The sequence below is a fragment of the Staurois parvus genome, unplaced genomic scaffold (genome assembly GCF_062004578.1).
Source record: "Staurois parvus isolate SC_StPar_1 unplaced genomic scaffold, SC_StPar_1.0 ptg001001l, whole genome shotgun sequence".
NCBI lineage: Eukaryota > Metazoa > Chordata > Amphibia > Anura > Ranidae > Staurois > Staurois parvus.
In genome coordinates this window covers 352,776-370,575 of record NW_028318797.1, presented here as the reverse complement: position 1 = coordinate 370,575, position 17,800 = coordinate 352,776, and the positions used below count along the sequence as shown (strand labels likewise).

The following is a 17,800-nucleotide window of genomic DNA, read 5'->3' as shown; positions in this document are numbered from 1 at the left end:
AGAGTGATGGGGGGCTCTGTGGCCAATAACAGGAGAGGATATAGAGGGCGGGAACACCTGAGGGGACGGTTGTGAGATGAGTGACAGGTTCCCTCACTAATCACAGGACAGAAGCTGAGGGGAGCGTTCTGAGAGGAGTGATAGGCTCCTGAGGTAACAGCTGTGAGGTGAGTGACAGGTCTCTGTAGTCAATTACAGCAGAATGTGTGGGAGGTGGTGCCATTTAAGGTGATAACTGTGAGGGGAGTGAGAGGTCTCCGCAGCCAATCACAGGAGAGGAGATGGAAGGCGGGAACATTTGAGGTGATAACTATGAAGGGAGTGAGAAGCCATTTCAGCCAATCACAGGGGAGGAGATGAAAGGCGGGAACATTTGAGGTGATAACTATGAGGGGAGTGAGAGGCCTCCGCAGCCAATCACAGGAGAGATGGAAGGCGAGAACATTTGAGGTGATAACTATGAGGGGAGTGAGAGGCCTCCTCAGCCAATCACAAGCGAGTATCTGGGAGATGGAAACATCTAAGTGGATGGCTGTGAGGGGGTGGGGTCTCCTCAGTTCTCTCTCCTCCCTCCATTGTGTGCGATGGCCAGTCCTGACCAGACAGGAGCAGCGTGGTCCCTCAGACAGTCCTCATTTCCAGCCCGGAATGTTCTCAGATTGGATTCTTCTTCCAGGTGAGCTGCTTCTCCCTCTACCAATGGATTCCTGAGTTGGAGGTGTTGCCCGGAGCTCCCCTTTAAGGTGGACACGACCTCTGAAGGATGAGAGCCGGCTGATAGAAGCTTCCACACAATCCAACACATCCCCCCACCCTCTAGGACACAAAATGGCGGTCCTCCAGCTGTTACAGAACTACAAGTCCCATGAGGCACTGCAAGGCTGACAGTTACAAGCATGACTTCCACAGGCAGAGGCATGATGGGACTTGTAGTTTCACAACAGCTGGAGGGCCGCAAGTTTGACACCCCTGCTCCAGGAAAAGGTCTATATATATTTGTGGGTGGGGTACGGAAAGGGTTGAACCCCTGTCCGGTTATCTGTGGCCTGTGTCTCCTGGGGGAGATTTCCCTTCACTTCCTGTACTGGGGACACAACAGGAAACAAGAGGAAATCTCACCTTAGACGGAACATTTATCCCCATTGGATGATTTCTCCTCACTTCCTGCTCAGGTCACAGCTCTACAATGTTGGATTTCCTCTCCCTTTAGGTGACGGGGGTCATAGAGAGGGGGACACAGACAGTAAAAAAAAAACACCCGACGGGGGTTCTAACCCCTCAGCACTCCACATTTTTTTCCGTTTTGGATGGAGTGGAGAGGGATTAGTCCCCATTAGGGAGATTCACCCTTTCCATTGGTCCTGGTCACCATTACCACTGAGAGCGAAAGGACAGGAATACGGAGGAAATCTTCCAATGGTGGACACTAGTTCAGGGATTCCCTCACTTTGGAGGGATTTCCTCTCGCTTCCTGTTTTTGCTGTGGGATAGGAAGTGAAGTGAAATCTCCTCGATGGAACACAGATGGCAAAAACCCTCCATTACAGCCCAAAACAAGAAAAAAAAAACTGTTTTACCTTTTAGTTCTACTTGAACCCCTTCCTGCCTAAGGGCAAACCCAATGTTAACGCCTAAGTAAAATTTTGCAACTTTGACCCGTGTTAGTAAAACCGTACAGACCATCACTACTACTTTCGTGGATTACACCGCGCCTTTTTCCGGACAAATTGGGCTTCTATTTGCCCGGGGAATGGTCACGGATAGCTCCTGATTTTTTTTTTTTTATTAATTAAAGGAAAACGAACCCAAAATAGTAAAAAAAAAGAATTTTTTAAAAAAATGTAGCCATGTGTAGCCACCGGCAGGACAAAACGCATTGGTGGCGTGGGTAGCGTGGTGCTGAGGCCACTCCATACACCTGACACCCCGGACTCCTGGGGTTGATTCTGAGCGGCATCCGCTCCCCCTCGCCTGCTGTAGACCAGGGGTGTCAAACTGGCGGCTCTCCAGCTGTTGCCAAACTACAAGTCCCATCATGCCTCTGCCTGTGGGAGTCATGCTTGCAACTGACAATCTTGCAATGCCTCATGGGACTTGTAGTTTGGCAACAGCTGGAGGGCCGACGTGGACACCCGTGGTGTAGACAGTAGGAGAGTAAAGTCTCCTTAGAACAGAAGGCATTCCATCACATATTCCCAAAATAAGAGGATAATCCGGAACAGTGGGCGGAGCCAAGCAAATCCTTCCTTGACACCCAATCAGCCAGATGTATATCCTGAACCCGCGTAGAGTGCAAATATAGCCTAAGGCTACGTTCACACTAGCGTTGTGTGCAGGCGGCAGAGAGGCGTTTGGGAAGCATTTTTACCGCTTTCCAAACGCCTCTGCCAATTCTGCACATTACAGCCCATGGTGCTGTTCTAACGGGAGCGTTTGCGTTGGCAAAACGGACGCCTCTGGTAGAGACAGAAGGCGTTGAAGCCTCCTATTCTAGTCTATGGTGGCGTTCCGCAAACGCCCGGCCGGCGTTTGCGGTGCGGTTGTGGGGCGTTTTCGGAGCGGTAACGCCATTCAAACTGCATTATAGGCGTTTGTGGGGTGTTTTTAACGCTCGGCAAACACCTAGCAACCGCCGCTAAACCGTGCATGCGGCGTTTGCGGATCGTTTGCCGAGCATTAAAAAATGCTCCGCAAACGCCGGACCAACGCTTGCCAAACGCTATAGGGGCGTTTGGCAAGCGGTGGTAAAACAGCCAAGTGTGAAAGAGCCCTAAAGCAGAACTGCATCTGAGCACCGCAATCCGGAAACGCTATTAAAATTTTAACCCCTCCTGAAGATTTACCCCCCCCCCTCCTGACCAGGCCATGCTTTGCGTAACAGACAATTGCGCGGTCGTGCAACGCTGCACCCAAATTAAATTTATGTTATTTTTTTCCCCCCCCATGAATGGAGCTTTTTTTCAGTGGTATGTGATCGCCTGTGCGTTTTTTAATTTTTTGAGGTATTAAAAAAAAAAAAAGACCGACAATTTTGAGGAGAAAAAAAATTTCCATTTCTATTAAACATTTCCAGTAAGAAAAAAAAAAAATCAAATTTCCTCATCAATTTAGGCCAAAATGTATTTTTCTCCGTGTCTTTGCTGAAAAAATCCCAATACGTGTAAATTAATTGGTCTACAAATGGCGGTATAGATACTGGGATTTAAAAAAAATATTTCTACTAGTAATGTAGCGACTTAGAGCGGGACTGCGGCGGGCATTCTGACACGGGGGGGGGGGGGAAACAGTCTTGGTGTCACTGCCATCCCCAGTGACACCAATACAGTGATCAGTGCTAATAAAAAGGGGAGGAACATCTAGGAGAGGATTGAAGAGAAGATTTACAGCAGCTGAAGGAGGGAGAGATCCCTGCAGGGATAACCAGCATACAAGGAGAAAAGTAACCAACAAATTTCATTCGGATTTATTCCCCACTGTTGGTGTCGGTGGAAGGATTCGTGCCTCATATCAGTGGGAGGACTATTACCTCAAGGGCCAGATGAAGGCTAGCAAAGGACCGTATCCGGCCCTCGGGCCGCAGTTTGGAAACCGCTGGACTAGAGAAATCAAATAGCTTGTCAACTGACTCAATATCTGTATATAGCACAGTCCAGCTGACCTGCTGTGGAAGCCAAAACTGTTCCAGTTACACTCCTACGCCTCTCAACATCCTCCGTGTTCAGAGCTCCCAGATCGCATCTTCGCAACCCAGGAAGGTAAGACTAAATAGAACTCGTCCTAATATACAGAGCGATGATGACATAGAGCAACAACACAGAGCGACGACACAGAGCGATGATGACGTAGAGCGATGACACAGAGCGATGATGACGTAGAGCGACGACACAGAGCGATGATGACGTAGAGCGACGACACAGAGCGATGATGACGTAGAGCGACGACACAGAGCGATGATGATGTAGAGCGACGATACAGAGCGACAATACAGAGCGTTGATGATGTAGAGCGACGACACAGAGCGACGATACAGAGCGACAATACAGAGCGATGATGACGTAGAGCGACGATACAGAGCGATGATGACGTAGAGCGACGACGATACAGAGCGATGAGGACGTAGAGCGACGATACAGAGCGATGAGGACGTAGAGCGACGGTACAGAGCGATGAGAACGTAGAGCGACGACACAGAGTGACGACGATGTAGAGCGACGACACAGAGCAACGACGATACAGAGCGATGAGGACATAGAGCGACGACGATACAGAGCGATGAGGACGTAGAGCGATGGTACAGAGCGATGAGAACGTAGAGCGACGACACAGAGTGACGACGATGTAGAGCAACGACGATACAGAGCGATGAGGACATAGAGCGACGACGATACAGAGCGATGAGGACATAGAGCGACGACGATACAGAGCGATGAGGACGTAGAGGAGTGACGGTACAGAGCGAAGAGGACGTAGAGTGATGACACAGAGTGACGACACAGAGCGACGACGATACAGAGCGATGATGACGTAGAGTGACGACGATACAGAGCGATGACACAGAGCGACAACTATACAGAGCGATGAGGCAGAGCGACGACACAGAGCTGACTCAGAGCGACGACACAGAGCTGACGCAGAGCGACGAAGATACAGAACGCTGACGCAGAGCGACGACAAGAAGCGACGATGCAGAGCGACGTCACGGAGCTGATGCAGAGTGACGACGATACAGAACAATGACACGGAGCAACGACACAGAGCTGACGCAGAGCGACGACACAGAGCTGACGTAGAGCGACAACGATACAGAGCGATGATGTTGTAGAGCAACGACACAGAGCGAGGATACAGAGCGATGAGGACGTAGAGCGACGGTACAGAGCGATGAGGACATAGAGCAACGACACAGAGTGATGATGATACAGAGCGATGATGACGTAGAGTGACGACGATACAGAGCGATGACACAGAGCGATGATGATGTAGAGCGATACAGAGCAATGATGTTGTAGAGCAACGACACAGAGCGACGATACAGAGCGATGATGACGTAGAGCAATGACACAGAGCGACGATACAGATCGATGAGGACGTAGAGCGACGACGATACAGAGCGATGGTGATGTAGAGCGATGACGGTACAGAGCGATGAGGACGTAGAGCGATGACACAGAGTGACGACGATACAGAGCGATGATGAAGTAGAGCGATGACAATACAGAGCGATGACACAGAGCGACAACTATACAGAGCAATGACGCTGAGCGACGACACAGAGCTGACGCTGAGCGACAACACAAAGTGACGACGATACAGAGCGACGACAAGAAGCGACGACACAGAGCTGATGCAGAGCGACGACACAGAGCGACGACGACAATACAGAACGATGACAGGGAGCGACGACACAGAGCTGACGTAGAGCGACGACGATACAGAGCGATGATGACGTAGAGCAACGACACAGAGAGACGATACAGAGCGATGATGACGTAGAGCGACGACAATACAGAGTGATGAGGACGCAGAGCGATGATGGCGTAGAGCGACGACACATAGCGACAACGATACAGAGCGATGATGACATAGAGCGACGACAATACAGAGCGACGACGATACAGAGTGATGATGACGCAGAGCGACGATGACACAGAGTAACGACGATACAAAGTGATGATGACGTAGAGCGACGATGACACAGAGTGACGACGATGCAGAGCGACGACACAGTGCTGACGCAGAGCGACGACAAGAAGCGACGATACAGAGAGACGACACAGAGCGATGATACTGAGCGCTAAGATCCGATTTGGATCATCAATATGTGTAATGAGGGATTTGTATGGTGGAGGATTCTTCAGTCACCATTGCTGAATTTAAGCTGGCCATAGATGAATGGAAATGTGTCCGGGTCAGCCGTAGGTGCAATGTATTCTGACAGCGTTGAGCCCCCGCCACCAGAATACAGTGTCCTGGTGGGAGATTCCTCCTTACAACTTGTTTTTGTGGAGGGAGGAATCTGTTCATTTTTTTTTTTCCGTTCAGCCCTCTGGCAGAGCAAAACAACCCCTAAGAGTACCAGTCTTCACGCCAACTATAGGAACTGTAGAGGCCCAGTAAAAAAACAAAAACAAAACTAACAATCTATGGTCAGCTTGGTCAGATATTCTTCTTATACAATGTTGACTTCTGCTGTAATACCTCCCCATTAACCCCTTCACACCGGCACCTCCTGGCCCTTTCAGGGGTTTCTGATGCCAAAAGGTGGGGCATGGTTTATGGTCATGTGACTGTCATGGCAGTCACAAGATTGGAAAGGTCCCAACTGCAACCTTTCTGTGGGATGTTGACATGTGCTGGGAGTGTGAAGAGCGTGTGATCTCAGCACATTCATTTTTTTAATTACAGGTACTTCTATAGAGCTGTCAATTTACACGGCACTTTATATACAGGTGAAACTCAAAAAATTAGAATATTGTGCAAAGGTTCATTTATTTCAGTAATGTAACTTAAAAGGTGAAACTAATATATGAGATAGACTCATTACATGCAAAGCAAGATAGTTCAAGCTGTGATTTGTCATCATTGTGATGATTATGGCTTACAGCTCATGAAAACCCCAAATCCACAATCTCAGAAAATGAGAATATTCCATGCAATCAATAAAACAAGGATTGTACATAGAACAATATCGGACCTCTGAAAAGTAGAAGCTGCATATGTACTCAGGACTTGGTTTGGGCCCCTTTTGCAGCAATTACTGCCTCAATGCGGCGTGGCATGGAAGCCATCAGCTTGTGGCACTGCTGAGGTGTTATGGAAGACCAGGATGCTTCAATAGCGGCCTTCAGCTGTTCTGCATTGTTCGGTCTCATGTCTCTCATCTTTCTCTTGGCAATGCCCCATAGATTCTCTATGGGGTTCAGGTCAGGCACGTTTGCTGGCCAATCAAGCACAGTAATCCCACGGTCGTTGAACCAGGTTTTGGTGCTTTTGGCAGTGTGGGCGGAGCCAAGTCCTGCTGGAAAATGAAGTCAGCATCCCCATAAAGCTCGTCTGTGGAAGAAAGCATGAAGTGCTCCAAAATCTCCTGGTAGACGGTTGCGTTGACCCTGGACTTAATGAAGCACAGTGGGCCAACACCAGCAGATGACATGGCTCCCCAAATCAACACAGACTGTGGAAACTTCAAACTGGACTTCAAGAATCTTGCAGTGTGTGCCTCTCCATTCCATAATATCTCATATATTATTTTCACCTTATAAGTTGCTGCACTGAAATAAATGAACTTTTGCACCAGATTCTAATTTTTCGAGTTTTACCTGTGTATATTGTACATTCACATCACTGCCTGACCCTCAAGGGGCGTACAATTGAAGATCCCTAACTCACATTCATACATACACATACTAGCGCCAATTTAGACAGGAGCCAATTCACTTCCCAGCATGTCTTTGGAGTGTGGGAGGAAACCGGAGTACCCGGAAGAAACCCACGCAGGCACAGGGAGAACATGCAAACTCCAGGCAGGTGGTGCCGTGGTTGGGATTTGAACCGACAATCTGAGTACTGCCAGGCGGAAGTGCTAACCATTTAGCCACTGTGAGCACATGTGTCAGGGCTCCCAGGTGTGACCAGAGGTGTGTGACTGACGCAGGGAAACGCAGACCTCAGATATGTGATAAACAATATAATTTATTAACACTAACCATACAAACATAAACGCAGTGCAATACTAAAACATAACACAGTGCAAACAAACCAAACCAACCACCCACAGATAACAGTACATACAAGCAAGCGTCGTCAGGCAGGCCGGGTCAATATCAATAGGGCAGGTAGGTACAGGGGGAGCAAGCGGAGATGGGTCGGGGTCACAGGCCAGGTTCAGCAGGTAGCAAGCAGCGTAGTACAGAGGGTCAGGCAGAGGGATGGTCAGGGTCACAAGCCAGGGATCAAAACAGGTAGCAAGCAGCGTGGTACAGAGGGTCAGGCAGAGGGATGGTCAGGAGCAAGCCGGGATCAGAGCAGGAGAAGTCAGCAGCGGTTCAGATCAGGCAGGGTCAGCAAAGGAACAGAAACAGGATGCAGGACAGAAACAGGATACAGGGCCCAGGACAAACACAACACCAAGGCAGAGTCTGTGGGTCTGGCCATCCCTTAAATACCCCAGCATAATCAGTTCCAGGTGTTAGCTGGCTGCAAAGTTGAGTCTCTGATTGCTGGGAGCATCCGCTGGCCAGCCCTGGTACTGCAGATCAAAAGGCAGGTGAGTCCCACCATTGCTGGCCAGTCCATTCCTGACAGTATCCCCCCCCTCAAGGAGCGGCCTCAGGACGCTCCAAACAGTCCTAGCTGGGAAAAATGTTCCACCGCCCGGGTCTGGTAACTGGCGGGATATCAAAGACTGGCACACCGGGCAGGACTCCGGGCAGCGGTACACCGGGCAGAGGCAAATCGGGCTGGACTCCGGGCAGAGGCACACCGGGCAGAGGCACACCGGGCTGGACTCCGGGCAGAGGCACACCGGGCTGGACTCCGGGCAGAGGCACACCGGGCTGGACTCCGGGCAGAGGCACACCGGGCTGGACTCCGGGCAGAGGCACACCGGGCTGGACTCCGGGCAGAGGCACATCGGGCTGGACTCCGGGCAGAGGCACATCGGGCAGAGGCACATCGGGCTGGACTCCGGGCAGAGGCACATCGGGCAGGACTCCGGGCAGAGGCACATCGGGCAGGACTCCGGGCAGAGGCACATCGGGCAGGACTCCGGGCAGAGGCACATCGGGCTACCAGGCGAAGCGGCAGGCAGCGGGCCACCAGGCGGGGCGGCAGGCACCGGGCCCCCGGGCGGGGCGACAGGCCTCGGGCCCCCAGGCGGGGCGACAGGCCTCGGGCCCCCAGGCGGGGCGACAGGCCTCGGGCCCCCAGGCGGGGCGACAGGCCTCGGGCCCCCAGGCGCGGCGACAGGCCTCGGGCCCCCAGGCGGAGCGGCGGGCGCCGGACCCCCAGGCGGAACTACAGGTCTCGGGCCCTCAGGCGGAGCGGCGGGCGCCGGACCCCAGATGGAGCGACAGGTCTCGGGCCCTCAGGCGGAGCGGCGGGCGCCGGACCCCCAGGCGGGGCGACAGGCATCGGGCCCCCAGGCAGGGCGACAGGTCTCGGGCCCTCAGGCGGAGCGGCGGGCGCCGGACCCCCAGATGGAGCGACAGGCATCGGGCCCCCAGGCGGGGCGACAGGCATCGGGCCCCCAGGCAGGGCGACAGGCATCGGGCCCCCAGGCGGGGCGACAGGCATCGGGCCCCCAGGCGGAGCGGCGGGCGCCGGACCCCCAGGCGGAGCTACAGGTCTCGGGCCCTCAGGCGGAGCGGCGGGCGCCGGACCCCCAGATGGAGCGACAGGTCTCGGGCCCTCAGGCGGAGCGGCGGGCACCGGACCCCCAGATGGAGCGACAGGTCTCGGGCCCTCAGGCGGAGCGGCGGGCGCCGGACCCCCAGATGGAGCGACAGGTCTCGGGCCCTCAGGCGGAGCAACAGGTCTCGGGCCCCCGGACGAAGCGGCGGGCACCGAGTCACCAGGCACGAAAGTGGGCACCGAGTCGTCTGGCAAGACTGCGGGCACCGAGTCAACTGGCGGAACAGCGGGCATCGAGTCAACTGGCGGAACTGCGGGCACCGAGTCGTCTGGCAAGACTGCGGGCACCGAGTCGTCTGGCAAGACTGCGGGCACCGAGTCGTCTGGCAAGACTGCGGGCACCGAGTCGTCTCGCAAGACTGCGGGCACCGAGCCAACTGGCGGAACAGCAGGCTTCGAGTCGTCTGGCAAGACTGCGGGCACCGAGTCGTCTGGCGGAACAGCGGGCACCGAGTCGTCTGGCAAGACAGTGGGCTCCGAGTTAACAGGCACGACAGTGGGCACCGGGTCATCAGGTATCGGATTGTCTGGCTCGACAGCGGGCATCGGGTCACCAGGTATGACAGCGGGCACCAGGCATCAGGTCATTTGGCTTGCCAGCGGGCACCGCGTCATCTGGCAAGGCAGTGGGCACCGGGTCACCAGGTATGACAGCGGGCTCTGAGTCAATTGGCACGATAGCGGGCACTAGATCAGGTACCAGATTGTCTGGATCAACAGCGGGCATCGAGTCAACTGGCCTAATAGGATCGTCGGGCTGGATCAGTTCATCATGCTGAGTAGCGGCATCAGGCTGAATGCAGGCATCAGGCTGAGTAGAGGCTTCAGGCTGAGTAGAGGCTTCAGGCTGAGTAGAGGCTTCAGGCTGAGTAGAGGCTTCAGGCTGAAGAGAGGCATCAGGCTGAAGAGAGGCATCAGGCTGAAGAGAGGCATCCGGCTGAAGAGAGGCATCCGGCTGAAGAGAGGCTTCCGGCTGAAGAGAGGCTTCCGGCTGAGTAGAGGCTTCCGGCTGAGTAGAGGCTTCAGGCTGAGTAGAGGCTTTAGGCTGAGTCACGGAAGGCAGGTTCACCGGTTTGGATACTGGCAGGATGGTATTGGTTGGAAAGAATTTTCGCTTTTTTCTGGTTTTAACTACTGGAGCACTGCAAGTAAACGCAGGTCTGCAAACGAATGGAGCAGCTGGAGACAGAGAAAAACTGGAGGATGGAACAGGAGAGGGAGCAGTTGCTACAGAGGGCTTTTTTACAGGGTTAAAGGCAGGATAGGTGCAGCGAGTGGGAACAGGGGACTGACATGCGGTAGATAGCCAAGTATACTGGGCTGTAACTGGAGGAGCTGGTGGGAATACAGGAGTAGAGTTAGAAGCAGGACGGGGTCTTTGTAAGCTGACTGAGGCTGGGTGCAACAAGTCTGTCCATGTCTGCAGTAGGGGTTGAACAAAGCTGAGCTTACACATAGCCTGTCTGGTCAATGACTGCACTGCGTTTATACAATCTCTTAGTGTCTGTGGTGAACATGTGGAATAACGCTCCAGAAAGTAACCCACATCATCCTCTAATAACCACACCAGGGACTCTACCTGGTCTGCACTAAATGGTGGCAAAAATTCATCCCTGCATTCGGGGGTACCAGATGAAACCAACTCAGCACAAACCTCAATCAATGGCTGCACCATAGAGAACTCTGTGCCCTGATCTACTAGAACATGAGCGAGCCGTATACATTCTAGCAGTTCATCCCGGGGATACTCCTTCAGAGTCTGATAAGCATACTCCCTGTCATCAAACACTAGCAGATATAAATACACAACCTCATCAAGATCCATCCTTCCCATCAAGAAGCCAAGATGGCTTCCCTGTGCAGCCACTTCTGGTCAGGATTGGCCTTGGTGTAATGTCAGGGCTCCCAGGTGTGACCAGAGGTGTGTGGCTGACGCAGGGAAACGCAGACCTCAGATATGTTATAAACAATATAATTTATTAACACTAACCATACAAACATAAACGCAGTGCAATACTAAAACATAACACAGTGCAAACAAACCAAACCAACCACCCACAGATAACAGTACATACAAGCAAGCGTCGTCAGGCAGGCCGGGTCAATATCAATAGGGCAGGTAGGTACAGGGGGAGCAAGCGGAGATGGGTCGGGGTCACAGGCCAGGTTCAGCAGGTAGCAAGCAGCGTAGTACAGAGGGTCAGGCAGAGGGATGGTCAGGGTCACAAGCCAGGGATCAGAACAGGTAGCAAGCAGCGTGGTACAGAGGGTCAGGCAGAGGGATGGTCAGGGTCAGAAGCCAGGGATCAAAACAGGTAGCAAGCAGCGTGGTACAGAGGGTCAGGCAGAGGGATGGTCAAGAGCAAGCCGGGATCAGAGCAGGAGAAGTCAGCAGCGGTTCAGATCAGGCAGGGTCAGCAAAGGAACAGAAACAGGATGCAGGACAGAAACAGGATACAGGGCCCAGGACAAACACAACACCAAGGCAGAGTCTGTGGGTCTGGCCATCCCTTAAATACCCCAGCATAATCAGTTCCAGGTGTTAGCTGGCTGCAAAGTTGAGTCTCTGATTGCTGGGAGCACCCGCTGGCCAGCCCTGGTACTGCAGATCAAAAGGCAGGTGAGTCCCACCATTGCTGGCCAGTCCATTCCTGACAACATGTTTGTTTACAAATCTTACGCAAATATGCGGCCACTCAGTGTCAAGACCCAGCCACTAAGAGCCCGCATATTTGCGTACTGTAGAGGTTAAAGAGGACATTGCACACTTTGATTTCTGATGTCCCCCCCCCCCCCCCAGCTCACACCTTATAACCACTTGACCTCCAGAACAATTTATCCCGTTCATGAGCGGGCTGTTTTTTGCTATTCCTCACAGCTCTACTTTGCCAATTGTACAGTCATGCAACGCTGTACCAAAATTAAATTTAGATTTATTTATTTTTTCACACAAATAGAATTTTCTTTTGGTGATGTTGGATCACCACTGGGGTTTTTTATTATATAAATGTGACGGCCCTGACCAATCAAAAGCACTCAAGTCCGAACTGTCATCCTTGCAAGGAGAGGAGAGCTACTTCACAGGTCTTGAAATTTGAAATCTCCGCTGCTTTCTCTCCTCTCCTTGCAGGGAGGACAGTACAGGCTAGACGGCATCTGATTGGTCAACACCGTCCATGTGACGGTGCTGACCAATCAAAAGCCCTCATGCCTGAACTGTTATCCTCGCAAGGAGAGGAGAGAAAGCATCGGATATTTCAAATCTTCTCCACATTCTCTCCTCTCCTACCGCTGAGACCCCGGAGCATCTGCCACCATAGTATACACCCCGACATGCCCACTCTCCGCTGTGGGAAACCTCCCTGCACCGCTCCTGTGTGAACTCTGGCTATGACAAGCCCCGGTCCACACAGGAGCAGAGGGGAAACCGCCAGCGATTTGTACAGGAATCGCATTCCCGTTCTAATCACATGCTATTCTTTGCCGTGCAATTTGTGTCCTAAGTTTTTTTGATTAAAATGTATTTTTGGTTATATTAAATAATTTTTGATTTATTTTCTGTTATTTTTGGATATATTATTTTTTATTTATTTAATTTAGTCCCCGCTGTGCGCACTCACATACACTTTATATACACTATAGGGTAGAGGTCTGAATATTTAAAATTCGATCTATGACAGTGTATCAGTTCCATTGTTTTAACCGTTCTATTCTGTTCTCAGTACATTTTCCTTTTGAGATGACAGTGTTTTCTTTGCTCTTGTTTGATTATTTATGGAGCACTCATGTAAGGAATATCTGAAAGTGAGGCTCCCTGCAAGTATAAAGGACTTCCCAAACATGGCTGCCCTTAGGCTGAAGAAGCCCACATGACTCGGTGGGCGAAACGTGTTACATCACATCCGGGTGATGCCCGCGCAGTCCCGGCTGTTTGGCAGCCACACTCTGGATTTCTTCCCTGCGCACTCTGCCTGCATTTCCATATGGTCTCCCACGATACCCTCAACGGGACAATTACCTGCAGACTCTGCATGCATCCCTACACCGCTGGTGGACTGGACCGCACCGCTGTATACTCTGCGTTTACCATCAGCATGTGGAAGGTTTGATTACATTATCCCACAGCTGACACAGTTTTATCTATCATTAACATGCATGTGTTCTACTACCTCGGGGCAAGCAGCTATTATTATTACACCTTGGATATAGGTGTGGGATGGCATTGCATAACGTGTGGGTAGAATGTGGTGAGACCATCAAGCTTCACATAAGTCACTATATGGTTAATCATTGTCCATAAATGGTGTATATTCAATATCATCTGATTTAATCAGCTGGAAGTGTGTGATATCAACATTGATTTAAATCAGTCAGTATATACTGCATCTATTGCTGCATTTGCAAGTATTCAATATACTCATAGTACATCCCTGATTGGGCTCTGCTATGTGGGGTGCAGCAATCGTGCGCACAGAGATGGACGCGGTCATCCGTTTTGCTCCAAACCCCTCCATATTGTATCTCTCCCAAATCAGATTCCTCCGATATCCCCCCTCCCTCTATGTTGAGTGACATGTGGTCTGTTTGATGCAGATCACAAGCAGCAAACTCATTGGGAGGGCGTCATGGCTATAAACCTCACTAGCTGGTGCCTCTCTGTCTACGAGACTCTTGCTGGAGAAGGGGTCGTAACGTCATAAACCGAGCCCTCGCTGAGCTTCAAAAGACATTCCAGGGAATCGTAAAAACAGACTTACATTTAAAAACTTACTTTTCCATATAATTTTATATCTTCAAATAGGAAATAATTATACAAACATGGAGCACATATTCGGATGGCTCACTGTAAGACAAGTCGCCTTGTATATTACACCTCCTATCTGACATACACAGTAGAGCAGAAAATATCTCCTTAACCATTCAAGCAGATATTTCATATCTAACCATTCAGCAGATGATTCTGGGTATTAATCTACTTGTGGATAGAATGTTATATGTACCTAGGAAAAGTTATTGGCCGTAGTATAATTTGCGAAGGCTTTGGTCAAAGCCTGAGCTCCCGCCTACACAACCCCTCCCCAAATGAGGCGATTGGTTCTCTGAGTCAGGGAGACACCCTGTGGAGTTCCTAGAAAAGCTAAGCTGAGTTGAGCTAAGTTGAAGAATTCTCCCTTTTTTTACATTGGAACCAACTTTGGGAGAAAACGCCCTTTTGCTCAGAAAACTTGGAAGCTGCTTAATCCCTCTAAGCTTCTTTCTGTTATCTCTTTGCTGTGCTATTGCTTTCTGTGTGTGTATGTGTGTGTATATACAGTCAGGTCCATAAATATTGGGACATCGACACAATTCTAACATTTTTGGCTCTATACACCACCACAATGGGTTTGAAATAAAACGAACAAGATGTGCTTTAACTGCAGACTTTCAGCTTTAATTTGAGGGTATTTACATCCAAATCAGGTGAACGGTGTAGGAATTACAACAGTTCGCATATGTGCCTCTCACTTGCTAAGGGACCAAAAGTAATGGGACAATTGGCTTCTCAGCTGTTCCATGGCCATGTGTGTGTTATTCCCTCATTATCCCAATTACAATGAGCAGATAAAAGGTCCAGAGTTCATTTCAAGTGTGCTATTTGCATTTGGAATCTGTTGCTGTCAACTCTCAAGATGAGATCCAAAGAGCTGTCACTATCAGTGAAGCCATCATTAGGCTGAAAAAACAAAACAAACCCATCAGAGAGATAGCAAAAACATTAGGCGTGGCCAAAACAACTGTCTAGAACATTCTTAAAAAGAAGGAACGCACCGGTGAGCTCAGGAACACCAAAAGACCCGGAAGACCACGGAAAACAACTGTGGTGGATGACCGAAGAATTCTTTCCCTGGTGAAGAAAACACCCTTCACAACAGGGTCAAGAACACTCTCCAGGAGGTAGGTGTATGTGTGTCAAAGTCACCAATCAGGAGAAGACTTCACCAGAGTGAATACAGAGGGTTCACCACAAGATGTAAACCATTGGTGAGCCTCAAAAACAGGAAGGCCAGATTAGCGTTTGCCAAACGACATGTAAAAAAGCCTTCACAGTTCTGGAACAACATCCTATGGACAGATGAGACCGACATCAACTTGTACCAGAGTGATGGGAAGAGAAGAGGATGGAGAAGGAACTGCTCATGATCCTAAGCATACCACCTCATCAGTGAAGCATGGTGGTGGTAGTGTCATGGCGTGGGCATGTATGGCTGCCAATGGAACTGCTTCTCTTGTATTTATTGATGATGTGACTGCTGACAGAAGCAGCCGGATGAATTGTGAAGTGTTTCGGGAATATTATCTGCTCATATTCAGCCAAATGCTTCACAACTCATTGGACGCTTCACAGTGCAGATGGACAATGACCCAAAGCAGACTGCAAAAGCAACCAAAGAGTTTTTTAAGGGAAAGAAGTGGAATGTTATGCAATGGCCAAGTCAATCACCTGACCTGAATCCGATTGAGCATGCTTTTCACTTGCTGAAGACAAAACTGAAGGGAAAATGCCCCAAGAACAAGCAGGAACTGAAGACCGTTGCAGTAGAGGCCTGGCAGAGCATCACCAGGGATGAAACCCAGCGTCTGGTGATGTCTATGTGTTCCAGACTTCAGGCTGTAATTGACTGCAAAGGATTTGCAACCAAGTATTAAAAAGTGAAAGTTTGATTTATGATTATTATTCTGTCCCATTACTTTTGGTCCCTTAACAAGTGGGAGGCACATATGCAAACTGTTGTAATTCCTACACCGTTCACCTGATTTGGATGTAAATACCCTCAAATTAAAGCTGATAGTCTGCAGTTAAAGCACATCTTGTTCATTTCATTTCAAATCCATTGTAGTGGTGTATAGAGCCAAAAATTTTAGAATTGTGTTGATGTCCCAATATTTATGGACCTGACTGTATATATATATATATATATATATACTGGCTACATCTTTTTCTGTAAATATTTTTATTGCACCCTTTTTGACCTTTTAATAATAAATCTTACTTTCTGAAAGTGTTTGAACTGTTTCTAAAGCTCTTTAATGCAAACTCAGATCCCCTGCCTCTGAAAAGCGCTGCTGTGTGTGTGTTTTAAACTTCGGTATATCGCTGTCTGCAGTGACAGTGGTATACTGACGATTATTCAAAAATCATAGTGTTATTGCTAAGTTTCCTCTTTCTCTGTACAAAAAGGAGGTGGTGGCAATGTGAAGGGATAATTGCGTAATTAACCTGACCCAGTAACAATTGCGCTCAGGCTGCAGGTACATCAATTGTGGGTCATTAGCTGGAAAAACGTTGTGCAGGGTGCAGCTGGGTGTGGCATTGTTACGTACGTGACAGCGCGGTTTTAGATTGGCTAGTCCTTCGGTCACGAGTTTGGTGAGAATGGCTGTGGTCTGACGCCACGATCATCACATAGGGGACTGCCTTGATGCCATCTTCTGTACCCAGTCACTCAAGGAAGAGTCCATTATTCATGTCATCTCCACCAATGGACATTTATTAACGATTATTGCTCTGATGTACACAGGAAGGATCTTGTCCATCTAGAAATTTGTTGCTTCGGTGGGACTACTTTGATATACACTCCTGTCTCTCTTTCAGTTAGCACCTTGAATGAGTTATTGTTTACTCCTTATTAGAAGGCTAATCATTTAGTGGAGAGTAGTAGTGCAGGTCGTGTTATTATTTTTACTCATTCATGCTATATTATGTATGCTTGTATTGTCCTTCAGTATTTATTCACATGGCTCTTCTATCCTTCTTTATATCCACTTAGTGCATGCCCCCCCCCCCCCCCCCAGGCATAGTACTTCCACTGAGGTGCCGGGACTTTCTAGAGTGTGGTGTCATCTTGGATGACCACGTCATCTCCATCCTTCATTTCTCTCTATTGGTGGTGAGGTCTTATTTTGTCCAATTTTTATATGGTTGCTACTTTATTCTGCAATAAATGGTCGAATTTAGCATTTTCATTAAGCCGCAGTTTGTCCTCATTGGGACCCCTTGACCTAAGGGATCCTTTTCTCTTGGTCTCCTTTCCCTTTTCTTATGCATTAGTAGGTTCCGAGGACACCACAGTGTGATCCGCTTGTGAGGCGGCCACAAGTATTTCGTAATATTTGGGGTTACTATGTTGGAACCCCCATGGTCTTTATTCATCTAATATTTAGCTAAGGGCATCCCGGTTTTTTATATTTTGTATTTCCATAAATTTTTGTTTTGACGCAAATCGCATAGCAAAATGTCCGTAATCTGGGTCGGCGAGTACTTGACCAAAAGTATTGGTACTCGTCCATTTAACAAAAGGGGTATCGGTGCGTCCACCAAGTGAGCCAACATTCCTAATGGAGCCCCACA

At 49.7% G+C, this 17,800-nt stretch overlaps 1 protein-coding gene across 1 annotated transcript in view; it reads left to right on the top strand.

The window, feature by feature from the left end:
- The first annotated feature begins 3,669 nt into the window (after nucleotides 1–3,669).
- LOC149441355 (NACHT, LRR and PYD domains-containing protein 3-like) overlaps nucleotides 3,670–17,800 on the top strand; it is a 32,511-nt gene continuing 18,380 nt past the window's right edge. The window contains exon 1 of the mRNA XM_089657448.1: nucleotides 3,670–3,755. The gene's annotated coding sequence lies outside the window, so the exon portion shown is untranslated. The remainder of the gene's footprint in view (nucleotides 3,756–17,800) is intronic.